We start from the raw sequence: 15,847 nt of genomic DNA on the forward strand, positions 1-15,847 counted from the left end.
CTTTGGCTTCCTTTTCTTCCCATTCTATTGTGGCAAAGCAGCTTATAAAGAATCTTTTACCTCTCAAAGATCTTTCCAAACATGGAATTCCCACAGTGATAGGGTTGCTACCAGACCACTTTCAAATCTGCTGAATTCCTGCTAAAGTATCACCATCGTCCCTTCACAATGTCTCGTCTGGACAGAAGACACTGCTTCCCATGCAAACTAACCTCAGCCTGGGCAAACAACCACTAGAGCAAGAAACAAACCCAACCAGGCCCTGTTGGTAAAGCTAAGACTCCAGCTGTGTGCCAGGAAGTGCAGTGACTCAGGAAAGGATCGAGGGATTGACTTAGAGTAGGTCATTGAGTGGAACATTTTTGAGTGCCTACTCTGGCACATAGTCCCCAAAACAACTCTACCATAGAAATTTTCTGGAAAAAAACTGAAGCTCCAAGTCCTCAGCATGTCTAATTTTGATGTCTTTAAATGGAGCAAGCCTACCACCAACAGTCACCATTACATCTCGGACAGTCTCCACAGCAGTTAGGACGACCTCCTGCCATCCAGGACACATGCTCTTGCACCTCTCTTGTCTGCTGACTCTGACAACACTTGTGGCTTCGTTCTTCCACTCAAAATATTCATCACAGGCGCTCTTGTGTCTTAACTTTTTCTGGCTAGACCATTTTAGACCTTACTTCCTAGGAAAGTGACACCACTATTCAGGTTCACTTTGAAAGCTGTGTTAGTTATGGAATTATGAAACTGGTCTCCCTGTCAGTGAAGAGGTCTTGGAACTGGAATTAAAATCTACTGGGACCAGGGCCAGTGCCTTGGTACACTAGGTTAATCCTCCGCCTGTGGCGCAGGCATCCCATATGGATGCTGGTTCTAGTCCCAGCTGCTCCTCTTCCAGTTTGGCTCTCTGCTATGTCCCGGGAAAGCAGTAGAAGATGGCCCAAGTGCTTGGACCCTGCACCCACATGGGAGACCAGGAAGAAGCACCTGGCTCCTGGCTTCAGACTGGCTTAACTCTGGCCATTGTGGCCATTTGGGGAGTGAACCAATGGAAGGAAGACCTTTCTTTCTTTCTCTCTCACTGTCTGTAATTCTACCTGTCAAATAAATAAATAAAATCTTTAAAAAAATTCACTGGGACCAATGGAACACACAATCTAACGCCAAAACTCCATGATCTTTCAACTTCTCCATGCAATAGTTATTAATATCAGTTCCTTTTTATGCAACTACAGAAATAGCCTTTGGGATATTTTAAAAAGAAATGGAAAACTGTAGCAATTATTACATCAAGAATGGGTCTAACAATAAGTAGCTAACATTTTATTTGTTGAAAATAAAGTGCTGAGCTATGCGCTTCACAAGTATCTTAATTTAATTTATGAAGTAGATCCAATCAACCTGAGACTTTGAGTAATCATTTTTGCCTCGAGTTTGTTTTCTTAAATACGTAAGCCCCGCAGTCAGACATATACATCTCTGATGTCTTTAAAGACAACAAACAGGGGCCAGTGTTGTGGCTCAGCAAGTTAAGTCCCCACTTGTCATGCCAGCCTCCATTATCAGAGTGTTGGTTCAAGGCTCAGCTGTCTGCATCTGGGGGAGCAGAGGAAGATAACCCAAGTGCTTAGGCCCCTGCAATACACATGAGTGGCTGCGAGCTGGCCCAGAGCTGGCTGTTGTGATCATCTTGCAGAGTGAATCAGTGGATAGAAAATCTCCCTCTCTGTGGCTCTTACTTTAAAATAGTTTTAAAATGACAACAGAAAGCTTTGAAAGTGTTTAAATACTTGTAAAATTTTTTAGCATCTTATATTGGAGACATGAGAACAAAAGGTAAATGGAATTTAAAAACAAATTCATTCAGTTGTGGACAATCCTAAAAAATTATGCTTAATATTTTATTTTTTTCACTGATATTTAAAAATGGAAACTATCTTCCATAAATTCACCATAGCTAAATTGTACAAATGAAAATGTTGTATTCTGTATTTATTACCAGCTCAAATTATTTCTACCCTCTGGAAAATTTTAGTCATTGACTTTAAGTCTTAAAAACAGAACAAGGAGGCCAACGCATGCCATAGTAGGCTAAGCTTCTGCCTGCAGCACCAGTATCCCATATCAGCACTAGTTCATATCCTGGCCGCTCCTCTTGAGATTCGGCTCTCCGCTTATGACCTGGGAAAGCAGGAGAAGATGGCCCAAGTGCTGGGGAACTCCTGGCTCCTGGCTTCAGATCAGCCCAGCTCTAGCCTTTGTAGTCATTTGGGGAGTAAACCAGCCTATGGAAGACCTTTCTCTCTGTCTCTCCCTCTATCTGCAACTGCCTCACCTCTTAAGTAAATGAAATGTTAGAAAAGAAAAGAAACAGAGCAAAGAATGTATGAAAAGAAAATATTTGAATGAGCTGTAAAAAATAGTTCATATTTATAATCCACATCCATATTACCTTCAATGTAAACTAGGTAAGACACAGTCTGCCTTGTAGCTGTTTCAATACATAGGCCAAGAGAATTGTATTATTAAGGACAAAGAGGATGGGTAGAGATTTCAATATTGATAAGCAAAATTGTTGACTGAGACTAACATAGTCACCAGCAGAGGGAGAGAGAAAATACCATCATTTTAAATTCATTAATAATTTTTTTTAATTTCTATAACTGTGTCTCCAGTCTCAAAGCATAGCCTATATCAGGTTGAACCACATAAAACTACCATTTTTAAGGATCAAAATTTGGAAATTAAATATTGGAATATGTATATTCTACATATATTTATCTTATTTACAGTGCAATGTCAATCAATAAAGATATACAAAAAAATAGGGTGAGAAAATCATCAATGAATGGTGAAAGTTTTGTGAGGAACAGGATAGTTACTTGATTTCAAATATTCTTTCCCAAATTCCTTATTAATTACCAAGGACAAAATTATAACTTTAAAATGAGAAGCTTGGTAAATACCACTTTAATCAGTGATGAAAAGTTAATAACACCAACACAGGAACAGATTGATACATGGGGCCTCTCAATAGGAAGAATCTGAGAAAAATAAAGCATCACTCAACACTTTTGCAGGATTTTTATAAAAAGCATAACCTGAATCTAATCATAAGGAAACATCAGACAAATGCAAATTGAGAGTCATTCTACAAAACTACTGGCCTGAACTCTTAAAAATTGACAAGGTCAAGAGAGACAAAGAAAGGCTGAGTAACCATTCCAAATTACAGGAGACAACACAGAGACATAAATATAGAGAATGGCATTAGATTAGATCCTGAGCCAGAAAAAAAAAATTGTAAAGATGCTATTGAAACAACTGAGAATATAGGATTTGGGGTTATAAATTAAATAATAGCATCATATCAAGCTTAATTTCTGATTTTATAATCATGCTATGGTTATGTAAGAGAATATCCTTTTTCTTAGGCAATACAAAATATGGTATAGAGAGATAAAATGATACAAACAGTTCAGAGAATATACAAGTAAATAGAGAGTAAATGATAAAGCAAATGTGACAAAATGTAAAAATTCATTAACACATATCAAAACAAATTATAAGAAAGTATATAAACATTCAACTACTGTAAATATAGTTTGGTGAGGTTAAATATCAACATTTAATCAACTGGAAACCACAAGATAGGAACTAGAAACAACTTACTGATGTAAAACAATTAAAAGTATCAAGATCCAAAATGAGCCTGGATGAAACTCAAATTAATACACAGGCATGTGAATACCTTGTCAAGAGTTGACATTCTCACAGAAGATATTGCATTTTGAAATCATATCCCTTCGATAGGTTTTTGGCCCAAGACACAACACAGGAAATTATCTGAGCCAGTGGAGTGGGACTTCCCCAAATGAGCAGTCACATCAACGCTGATGCTGTATCTCCTTTTTACTTAAGTTCATAGCATGGAAAAGTCATTCCTGTCTCCAAATATGTCTCATAAGAAAAACAGAACTCTAATTCTTTTCCAAGCAATCCTGGAACAATAGCAAAGTTTGCATCCAAATTTGAAAGGAGCTATCTTACAACTTGAAATCCCACTGTCAAAAGGTACCCTATGAATTAGTTTCATAAATCTGGTAGTAGAATCAGGTCCCTCAAGAAAACATATTCTGAGTACATTCCTAAACTAGTCAAGCAACATCAGATTACTTGGCATTGAATCCATGATTCTTCCTAGTTAACTGGATCTCACATACTATATCACAAGGCACATTCAGGATGCAGACACTACAACAGAAGAAAATACTTTCCTAAATGGTCATTCATCTTTGAGGATGGATTTTATGTTAAATACACTCATCCCCCCCCCAAAAAAAATGTGATTTTAATCTAATCATAGTAGTAATGCATACCTTTTCTATGAACTTCAAAAACTAAGCAAAGGCAAAAACAAAATCACTTACAATCTCAGCGTGCAAAAATAACATCATTGTTAAAATTTTGCTGTTTCACATCAGCATAAAGCCATATAAGATTCTATTTATGCATCTATTTTTATATACAAAAGAAGTGAATTGAATATGTAATTTATACATTGCTGTTTTTCCAAGTCTGGGGATATTCTTAGGTTTTTTGAATGCTCTTTTCATGAAGATCCAAATGAAGGTGTTACGAAAGGAATAGTAACAGTTCCAGGACCCAAAAATATAGCCAGCCAATAAACAAGTTGAAGGACATTTCTCCAGTTTTGATCTCCTATGGGAAAGACTTAAATTGATGCTCAGTATTACAACTTCATCTAAATGAGGTTCTTCCTTCTCCTCCACCTAGGTAGACCACGTAGAGGACTGACCCTCTCCACTCTTAGGGAGTGCTTCGGGATGTTCACATTCTCAGGCTCTCTTGACTCATCATCTCAATTACCTGGTGAGACTAGACTTACAGTTCCTGTGACACAGTTCTACCTTCCCTTATTAACATGGCACACCTCCATGAGCCTTTCTCCTGTTCCATTAGCTCTGGTTCCTAAGCACTTGTCACTAAACAAACCTTACCAAACCACAATCTGGCCTCAGTCTGCTTTCTAACATCTCCATTCTGTCCATACCTCTCACACCCATCCCTCTACGCTTGCTGTTCCTGCCTGAACAAGCCATTTGTTCTCCCATGTTTATACCTTTGTTGTCATTCCTTATTCCCAGAGTACCCTGTGTGGTGAATTACCGACAGTATCTACAACCATTTGCTTTTTTGCTTTTTCTCATCTTCCCAGTCAGAACTTTTTTTCTCTGCACCCCTAAAACTCATCACAGCTCAATTAATGCATATTTTTGATTGAAGCTAGTATTATAAGATTTTTGGTTTTGTACTTTTTAAGTTTGTTTTTTTATTCATTTGAAAGGCAGTTACAGAGAGAGAGGGAGAGACAGAGAAATCTTCCATCCTCTGGTTTACTCACCAAATGGCCACAACAGCCCGTACTGTGCCAGGCTAAAGCCAGGAGCCCAGAGTTTCTTCTGGGTCTCCCACATGCGTACAGGGACCCAAGCGCTTGGGCTATCTTCTGCTACTTTCCCAGGCCATCAGTAGGGAGCTGGGTTGGAAGTGGAGCAGCCGGATCTTGAACCAGCACCCATCTGTCATGCTGGCATCACAGGCGGCAGCTTAACCCACTACACCACAATGCTGGCCCTGGCTCTGTATTTTTTAAATTTATCGTTCCACACAGGGAAGCCTTCTTGAGGTCTTTACTCTTTGCTATTTCCATGCAATCTTAAGTCACAAGTTGTCGCTCCCCGTCTTCGTGGAGGAACGACACAGGACCCTGCGTTGTTCTTTTGTCTGCTCGGCCCTCCCCGGATTTGCTGCTGGTTCTTCATGGGTTGGCTACCGACCCTTCCACCTCCGTGGAAGGGCGGTTCCCCCTAGCCACTTTCCCCACTTCCGCGGGGGAGCGGCACACCGCCGGCCGGCTCTCTCGGGGGCTGCGCAGGTGTTCCTTCAGATAGATGTTCCCCTTAGATGTTCCTGGTGCATGTTGTCTCTCTCCTCCTTTATAGTCCTCTTCCACCAATCCCAACTCTGCTACCCACACGCCGAGTACGCTGCTCTCCTCCAATAAGGAGCAGGTCCTACAGTTTATTGGTTGAACTGGAGGCAGCTGTGTAGAAGCTGTTTCCTCCTCTCCCAGCGCCATATTGTGGGAGAGCAGATGCATAGAATAAGTCTTAATTCCAGTAACTTAGTCTAGTCCGAATTGCTCCCAGTTGCTCCCCACAACAAGTAGTATCACAAGTAGAACAAATTAATGAACTCAAATAGGAAAGCATCACAATTGTAAGGCTGATGTATGGATGGAGATCACAGAGCATTGGGTGCCGTGGAAGGAGTTCTGGGGGGTGTGTTTTGTGACTGGCAGAAATCCAGGACTCCAAAGCAGCTCAGATGCCTGAAAGGAGAGTAGGTTGATAGGAGAGCCTGGATCCAAGTCATGGCACCAGTGTAAGGCCTCTCTACAAAACACACCAAACACCAGAGTTAGACAAAGGTAGGGGAAGCCTGATGGACAAAAGAGTGAGGGAATGAGAGAGAGAGAGAGAGAGAGAGAGATCAGGAGAGAGAGCACATTTGCTGTAAGCAGGTCCTGTTATACCTTTGGAGAAGGGAGTGAAGCAGGGAAGTGGGAACAGCAAATCCCATTAGGGTGGGGGAGGATCTGACACCTGTGGTTGGGCCATGGAGCTTAGGATGGAAACTTACTGTGAAAAGTGGCAATGAGGGCTAGAGCCTAAAATGGCATCCGGGGCATAGATGGAGCCACAGATAAGACAGCAGCATTTTACTAACAGCACGGCTTGGACAAGGGAAACCAAGCAAATTACAGAAAATCTGGAGCATTGTGGGTAATTTAATTATTCAGAGTCCCAAAAAGACAGCTCAGATAATAGTGCAACATTAGGTTTAGGGTAAAAATAAAGGTCAGCATTTAGTAATTTTATTCCAAATTTTACTATTTCTGTGCATAATATTGGCCCAGCTGGCAACAACCTCTTCAAAGTTTTACATTGGCTCCATTTACTCACTACCATTTATAGTCTTTAATGCCTCTGTTCAGGAAAGGCTCCCTAATGTACAAAATGAAAATGTGGGGAAGCCTTTGTTCAAAATATTCAGGGCTTCAGGATGGTGACAGTAGAGCACTCAATCAACTGCAGGGCCCGCCTACACATAAGACTCCATGCAACTACACATGTCGCAGGAAGCCAGCATCAGTGGATAAAAGGTTTGTGGGGCTGGCACTGTGGTATAATAGGTTAAGCCTCAGCCTGTGGCAGCAGCATCCCATATGAGTGCAGGTTTGAATCCCAGCTGTTCCACTTCTAATCTAGCTCCCTGCTAATGTGCCTGGGAAAGCAGTGGAAGATGACCCAAGTGCTTGGGACCCTGCACCCATGTGGAGACCCGGAAGAAGTTCCTTGCCCCCAGCTTCGGACTGGCCCAAGTCCAGTCATTGCAGCCATTTGGGGAGTGAACCAGCAGATGGAAGATCTCTCTCCCCCTCTCTGGCTTTATAACTCTGCCTTTCCAATAAATCAATTTTTGAAAGTCTGTTTGTAGTTCCTCATTCTGAAATGGAATGGAAAAAGAGCTCCGAATTTTAAAATTCTTTCTCAGAACTATTATTCAAGTTTCTTTCTTATCCTGTGCATATAATTCTCCAGATTAGATTTCTTTTTCAGGTCTATTTTTAAATTATTTTTGCCCAGGTTCTGTCATGCAACAAAAAGCTTACAAACTTTTTCCAAGAGGAGAGTGGGGGATACTTTATTACATTCCAGTCTCTGTTGATGAATGTTTTTACTTTTTTGGTTATGAACTCTGTCCATCTAGATTTTAGCTTTTTTTCAAAGGGCCTTCTTAGACCATCTCAGTCTCCAACACCAGAAAATCTCTTTTGCAAAATCGTCAAATGTATAGAATTGACTCTGGCCTTTATAAGATCCATTATTTTTAAAAGCATTTCATCTCAGAGTGCAGCCTGCAACATGAGCCTTTCAGTGGGGTGGGACCAAGAAGGAAGGAGGAGGGAGGGTGGAAGAGGGAGACCCAGACCAATAGAAGAGCCGGCCAGAGGTATGTTGGGTTATAATTAATGGCATGAGGTTACAGCTTGCAGCTGACACCGGTTACAGTAAAAGGGCAGCCTCCTGCTGCATTCTGCGTCTACTGATCTGGAAGGGAGTCACTGCTGTCTCCCCTTCCCCCCACTCCCTCGGGGTTGCCTGTCTAACTGATCCCTCTTGCATTCCTTTCTTTATTCCAGCAAAGATTCTTTTTCACCCTTTACACAAACATGCACCCACACCCTCACCCACATACACTCACTTCCACTCTCTTCCTCAGAAGCACACGGACTCAAAGACAGAAGACACTCCTGTGGCTTGAATATCAGAGCATCCGTGGCTTCTGCATGGGCTGCCAAAACCATCTGCTTTCTGCCAAGTTCCCTCCCTCTTCCAGTGACATTCGGAAGGACAAAAAGGGCCATTTAGAACAGGCCTTATATCCAGTGGACAGGACCTTCACTCCTGAACATAGAACTTTTCATAAAGTGAAAAGGCCTTGAGGAATCTCGACCTCTGGTGGAAGTGAAATGGGGGGTGGAGATGGTGGTAGGGTGAAAGAGACCGTGTGGAAATAGCACCTGGAAAAACTCTAGGGTCCTATGCTCCTGGGCCTGGGCCACACGTTGTCTGAGGAGGTGGGATTTGGGAAAGTAGATATCGCACATCACTCCAGGCTCCCTCCCCATACTCTACCCCTTGTCACACTAATGGTATGCCATGGAGGTGGGGGGGCACATGTCTGTAGGCACCAGCCTCCTGTTCACCTTCTTAGACACCTCTATGTTGCTGTAATCCCCTCCCCCATCCTCCACTGAGTGCCTTGAAGAGTCCCTGGACCTCTTATTCAAATCTCCCCCAATTATTTATCTACCATTTCAATTTATGTACCACTCAATTATTTATGTACCATCTTTCAGGATGTGACATTTCCAGTCATCCTTGGTATCGTGGCTTACTAAATATACTCCTTATAGTGGTTCATTTTGCTTATCTTAAATATAAGCATTTTAATGGAAACTCTTCACCACTACTTAAAGGGAAAATATCACTTACAGGAGAAGGTAAAGCAAGTCCTACATTAGAGTAGCAAGAAAGAATTCATGCAGGGATCTCTGAAAGTCACCTAGCTCAACATCAATGGTACCTGTGCTTCTCTTTGGGGACCACTAAAGTTTTGTCTTTATTTAGTATCCTTACACATAACAGATGCATATTACATGATGCCTTCCTGTCAATACAGAGAGAAAAGGAGCAAAATCCTCAGAAATAAGCCACTGAGCTCCTTTAACGAGAAGCTGTACCCTTCCTTTCTCTGTTTTCCTCTGAAAGACTGCAGAGTAAATAAGCATATCTCAGATGTTAAGTAAGGCCAGTGGGAAGTTCACTTTGGATCTTATAAGTTTCTGCCTCATTCATTTATAAAGACTTGCTATGCAACCTACCCAGAGCTATTGGGCTTTTCATCTATCCTGTAGTGTTCACTGAGTGCAGATGATGACCCAGACCCGGAGTCTGAGGTTTCATTAGGGATTCAGAGAACTCACAACTTGGTAGGAGGACTGAATTTCAAGAACCCAGTTTAATCCTTAGGTTAATCAGATTGAAGACCCTCATGAGTGATTAAATGGAAGAGATTTTCAAAAGTTCAATTCACTTGCAACTTTCGATTTGAAGTTCAAATCTGGCACAATGGCAGTGACCATTGGGATACCAAGAGCAGCTTGTCCCCGCTCAGAGTATCCAGACCCTGTCAGGGACAGGCTAGCTGGTTGATGGATTGTTTACGGTCAGGAAAGGTGGCTGCACACATGGATGAGATACACGAGGTGGCTCGTAAAACTTATGAGCCATGTTCTGAGGTGTGACCTGGGTGAAGGATGGTTCAGCTTCATTGGAGGGATAATTAAAAACAATTAAGTGTTGCTGGAGAGATGGCAAAATTCCATGCAGACTTTAGGGGTGTGCAATCCTGGTCTGAGGGAGGGCCAGGAGCGCCAGGCACTCACCTTATTTACAGAAACACCCAACAGACTGTTGGGCCACAGATAATGCTGCATATTGACTGGCAGCACCACAAAGGACCTCACCTCAGGAGATTTGAAAAGCAGTTTGCCATTGCTTCCTAAGCACCGGGGTTTCTTTCAGAAGACATACTCCCAGCAATGCCTATGCAAAGAAAAAGTCATTTACATCCATTAATATAGCCCTGTCTCTGATTTCTTGGCCATCATCTTAAGCAGAGGGATACAAGGAGTGAGATAAAGATCAGAAGAAAGTGATCTGGAGGAGAAAGCATGGGGAACAGACAATATTAAGGATATTCATTTCTAGGAGAGATACAAGAGGTATGGGATTGTGGGGTATAGAAAAGAATAAAACCAGCAGAATCACAAAGAGACAAGGGGTAGGCACTGCATTAGTATCAGGGCTAATATAAACCTAATATAATGCCTTGGTTTCCTAGGAAACTGTGACTAACAGTACCCAGAAGGTGCTTGTGGGCATTTAATACATGGTAGCTTCCACCACCTCACTTACACTCATTGAAAATTACCATTTTATTTTATTATTCCTAACACTATAACCTACTCGGTAAGTTAGCCTCTTGTAACTATAGCCTTTTTTTACAGGGAGAAATAGCAATTGTTATCATGACATCCTCTCTAGAAAGATAAAGGCCTTGATTATTATTTAATATAAGCAAGTTGCTACAGGACACAAAAATCCAGAGATCCTGGCTAACTGGCTCTTCACCACTTGCATCCTCGAGGGAAAACAAGAGCCGAGATTTGACACGGGGTGTTGGTTCTTCTCCATTACCGCCTGCTTTGGTATTGTGTGTCATACCATTAGAATATATTTCTTGCTATATTCCTTCTGACTAAAGAAATAAAGATAAGACTTTATCCAGTCCCACTCCAAAAACCTCAAAGACCTACAAAAGCTTTTAAAAACTGTCAACAGGGAAGAGTCAAATCTTTGTCTTATAAGTATAAGTGAATTTCCTTCTGAAATAAACAAGAATAGTCTTTAAGAGAAGAGAGATACAAATATTAATACATGGATTTATGAAAGTAACTAGATGGTCATATTTGAGGCTAAGGGAAGCCTGGGAGAGTATTTGTCTATAGATGAAAGGAGGAATCTAAAAATAAAGTCACACTAAAATTTCTCTTATTTTCAGATCTGGGTGGGAGGGTTGGGGGTGGGGGCAAAATACCAGGCAATAAGGTACTCATCAACCACCAAGTCCTTCTAAATTTACCCATTAAATGTTTCTCCATTTCTACTTTTTTTATCCTTCACTGCCAACAAGTTACATGAAACTGTGACCAAATTTTTTATTTTTGTGCTATAAATGGCTCTTAACAGGTATCTCCACTGTTTTGCTTAGTTCATTTATACCCATTCTCTAGTCAGAGTGATGCATTAAAAACCCAAACCCATTCACACCATTCCCCTGAAAATGTGGTACAAATACACAACAGAATATACTACTCAGCCATAAAAAAGAATAAAACCCTGTCTTTTGCAATAAAATGGGTGCAACTGCAGACAATTTCACTTAGTGAAATGAGCCAGACTCCAAAAGACAAATATCATGTTTTCTTTGATTTGTGGTAGCTTATATAAACAGTACAAAAATAACTTAATGCACATGAGTGAAATTGAAATATTGAGATTTGAAAAAAAAAATTGGGACACCTCAAAGTTCTTAGACAAAAGGCCAAAATCCTTCACAGTACACTGCACAACCCATAATTCACCACTCTGTCCAGTTACTGGGCTGTAGCCCTGGACCTGGCTCTCTACGAATGCTATCTTTCCCTTCACCTGAACTAACTTCCTTATAGAATGGTTCAGTCCTGAATTCTGGTTAGGTCTCCTATGAGCATCCTGTATTTCTCCATCCAAAACATTTCTCCTGACTTAAAATAATTGTAAAAATCTATCATTGAACATATGTTTTTCCCTGATAAAAGACATGTTAGGGTTGGGATGCTATTTGTTGTATCCCTACTTTCCCAGAGCCTAGAAAAGCATTAGTTACCTACTACTAATAATATGGAGTTCTTACCACATCTAGTCACTATTTGAGAAATTTAGGCATTAACTTTTATAACCCTCATCCTATCCCCAGGGTTTAGGTGCCATTGCAATTCCCATCTTACACAGAAAAGCACCTAGGCACAGGGAAGATAACAAAATTGCCGAAGATTGTATAGCTTTGACTGGTAGACAAGGAATTGGGAATTAGCCTAACTTAAATAAGACCTATCTTTTCTTAATTATAATTTCACCTTATACACATTGTTGGTATTTAGTAAATATTTATTCAATCAATTTATCTGTTCAGCAAAAGATGTTTACCAAGAAGCTATAGGATAAACAGCAGGGACAACATTTGAGACAGGAGAGGGAACAGCAAGAAAGAGAACCCAACCTCATTCATTCAGAGTTTAGTTCTTGGTTCTCTGAGTCTGCTCCAGAAATGGTGCCTTTAGAGATAGCTTTGTAATGGAATACCACGTTCAGTGCTGAGCTTTCTCAAAACTCACAACATTTATAAAAAAGGAGGGATGGAGGTACAGCAGCAAATCCTATAGCAGTACTACCCTCATCTGACAAAGTACTGTCCTTCAGAATAGGTATTTAGTGCTCCAAAACTCTAATAAGTGATATTGGACATCACTGTGGACAAATGTAAACAGCTGCTTTGAAAGAAGATAAAATTTTCTTTCACCTATACTCAACAGAATCTGAAAAATTCAATTATACTTTTATGGTAGCATTTTAATGTCTAGAATTCTGGTCCAGCATGCTACCCAGGGTACTGTTTGGCCAATAAAATGAGATAGCTATTCATTTTTATACTTTGCAACATTTTTGGAAAGCTGAAAAATTACGAACCCTCTTTGTCACAAACTGGGTCTATAGGTGTAAAATACAGAAGCATACTCCCATGACCCCACCCTCACACAGATTCAATTTTGCATTCAATTGAAATGAGTTGATAAACCTGAGGCAGATCTGTGGCCCCAAAGGATCACAAATTAAGAATTTCTGAGCTACAGGAATACATGATTACAATGCTACTCACAATGTAATAGGCTTAGGAGTCAAGGAGTTAACAACCAAGGAACTCTTGAAAAGCATAGATTCTGATTCAGTAGGTCCTAGTGGGATCTAAGACTGGGTATTTCTAGCAAGCTTCCAGGTTACATTTCTTCTACTAATCCATAGATGACACACTAAGTAGCAAGACCCAGAGAAATTCAAATGTCAATGGTCTCAATTGAGTTTAAGCTTAGGAAGGAACTGATTTGAAATTGAGCTTTCTTATGGGCACCTGTAGCCCAAATTCTCAGCAGCACTAATTAAAAAGTTCTTCATTTGCTTTAGACATTAAGTTTGCTAGAAACACCAAAAGAACGACCTGAGTTCTTACTCTGTCCACACACCTCAGCACCTTTGCACAAAGGCAGACTACAGGAGATTCTGCACACATGGTCGACACTAAGTATTTGAGTATTCGGCAAAGGGGAAAGGGTTTTTCACCATAAAGTAATCTTGACTACTTACAACTGTTCTACAGATCGAATCTTTTGATGGACACAAAATCAATACAAATCAATTAAATAATAAAATAGCTTGACTTGTGGGTAGGGAAGTAAAGAGAGGGAAAACCAGAGTTAAGGAAAGACTTCTCCAGCCACAGTGGTACCTCCAGAAGTGGCGAGGTGGGAGAGGCAGGGAGAGGGACCTGGGGGAGGTGTTCTCTTGAAAAAGTCTCTCAAGCTTACTGCAAATATATGTTGTTGGAAGTCACTGTAAAATGGCATGGAATGTCTTAGATCTCTAAGACTAGCAGGCCACCTCAATACTGCTGCAAGCAAGACTACTTGCATTCTCTCCATTATCTGAAGATGTGGTTTGCGGTGCCAATGCCTTCGCTCCAGAGATTCAAGAGTTAAAAACTAGGGAGTGGAAAGGTCTTTCCACTCTCAGCTTTACATCTGCTACTCTAAAAGTCTGTGATTTCATTCTTTTCTAACTTAATTAGGACCTGGAGTTTAAATACAGTGCCAAACATTTTGATATTTGTCTATCCTTCCATCTCCCAGGGTAAAGAGGCTGTTTTGTTAGGGGGCTCTCATAAGCCAGAAGTCACTGGTAATGAGTCTGCTAATTACAGCCCTGCTGCTGAGAATCTAGACCTGCTCATTCTTTTCCCCACTTTCAATTCCAGTGTGTAGTATTTTTTAAACAATATTAACTTTTCACTTAACTGCTGGAAATTGCAGGGAGCAGACAACGGCAGCTCGAAGTGGTGAAACAAAGGAGGGAAAAGGAGGGAAAGACTTTGCTGTCGAGATTCCTTTTTAGCTTCTTTTTTCAAATTTTTTTGAGGGAAAGAGAAAAAGATTTTGTATTTCATAAGAGAGCATTAAAACGATATAGCCCGACACAATGAAAACCTTGTGTTTTATTAAAATGAAAACGCTTGCTCAAGGCCTCCATTACTCATTTCCGGATGGAATGGCAAAACTTCAAGTTTGAAAAGACTCAAGTAGCTACAATCAAACTTTCTCTGGTAGCAGCTGATAACACAGCACTTTCCAGAAATCCATTTTGTAGATTGTTCAGATCAGCTATTTTGAGGATTCTTGGAGGTTGAACTCAACATGAAAGGAGTGGCACCAGAGAAAGCCTGGAGGTACTTACTGCTGGAAGAACTTTTTTCCATTTTTTCAGGGCAAGAACCAATGGAGGATTCAGTTGGATGAATAGTGTTCACTCCTATAAGGTGAAGTCCAGTGTTTTCATACCTCCATCACCTCCCCTCTGAAATGACCAAGGCACAACCACTCAAAACCCTACTCACCCCACTCAGCTTCCCCTTCAACCAGGACAACATTCAGAGACGTGGGGATAGACATCAGGTAGCAAACAGCAAGCCTCATGCCAGATCCTCATTTATGTTGGAGAACAGGCACCTGGTCTTCATTAACATTGCTGCTGCAGTTAATGCGTTGCAGGTGTGAAAGTGTGTGGCTGAAATCTGACAAAACACCTGTCTTTTGTGGCACCATTAGATCTGCCTAGTGTGGGACACGACCCCCTCGGGTGTGCTTTCTCCTGCCTTGAAAGCCACAGTAAGCATTGTCCTGTAATTACAAAATCAGAGTCATCATTGCTGGGAAGAATTCCTTAACAAATTATACCTAATTAGTCTGAAATTACCTTTAATTCATGGTGAAACCATAGGCTTAACTGTGTTCTATAACACCTTCCTTTTTATCTTTATGCAAATATGATTATACACTATCAAACTGGCACCACTAAGCATAAAAAACAGCTGCAGCTAGTTCTTTGGTTACTAAATGGGAACTGGAAGGGTGCCATTGATTATGTTTTCTGGAATGCTACATCAAAAAAAAATAATAATAATATCAACCAGTTCTTTCCTTGTGAATTCTAGCTTTCTTCCCTGCCCACAGAAGCATAATTGACAGCTGTGAGACTGTGAGATTGATCGCCTTTGCCGAACCCCCACCTCCTCACCAGACTTTCTGCAGACACATGAGTACATCTTGCAGCCACCCAATATTTTAGGGTGTCATTGAGTGTCAAAACATGTCTCCTTTTATTTCTGATCACCTCATCTTATGATACAGCCTTTTCAGTTCATTCTCACTCTCATTTCAGATCTTCACATACACCATGTGCTTTGGATTCCAGGGGCTTTC

The 15,847-nt window shown here is 40.8% G+C and overlaps 1 long non-coding RNA gene across 16 annotated transcripts in view; it reads right to left on the minus strand.

Moving 5' to 3' along the window:
• Positions 1-15,148, minus strand: part of LOC149128769 (uncharacterized) — a 76,655-nt gene extending 61,507 nt beyond the window's left edge. For 2 of the 16 annotated variants that reach the window (XR_016223645.1, XR_016223642.1), the window contains exons 1-2: positions 14,983-15,148; positions 14,823-14,897 (exon numbers count right to left, since the gene is read on the minus strand). This is a non-coding gene — a long non-coding RNA (uncharacterized LOC149128769). Of the gene's footprint in view, positions 1-4,588; positions 6,483-14,822; positions 14,898-14,982 lie in introns of those variants that run through there. The other 14 variants (XR_016223647.1, XR_016223641.1, XR_016223648.1 and 11 more) reach the window with 12 other exon arrangements.
• Between the last annotated feature and the right edge of the window lie 699 nt (positions 15,149-15,847).

This window comes from Oryctolagus cuniculus, chromosome 1 (genome assembly GCF_051225735.1).
Source record: "Oryctolagus cuniculus isolate XC-2025 breed Fujian yellow rabbit chromosome 1, ASM5122573v1, whole genome shotgun sequence".
In the NCBI taxonomy this organism is placed as follows: Eukaryota; Metazoa; Chordata; class Mammalia; order Lagomorpha; family Leporidae; genus Oryctolagus; species Oryctolagus cuniculus.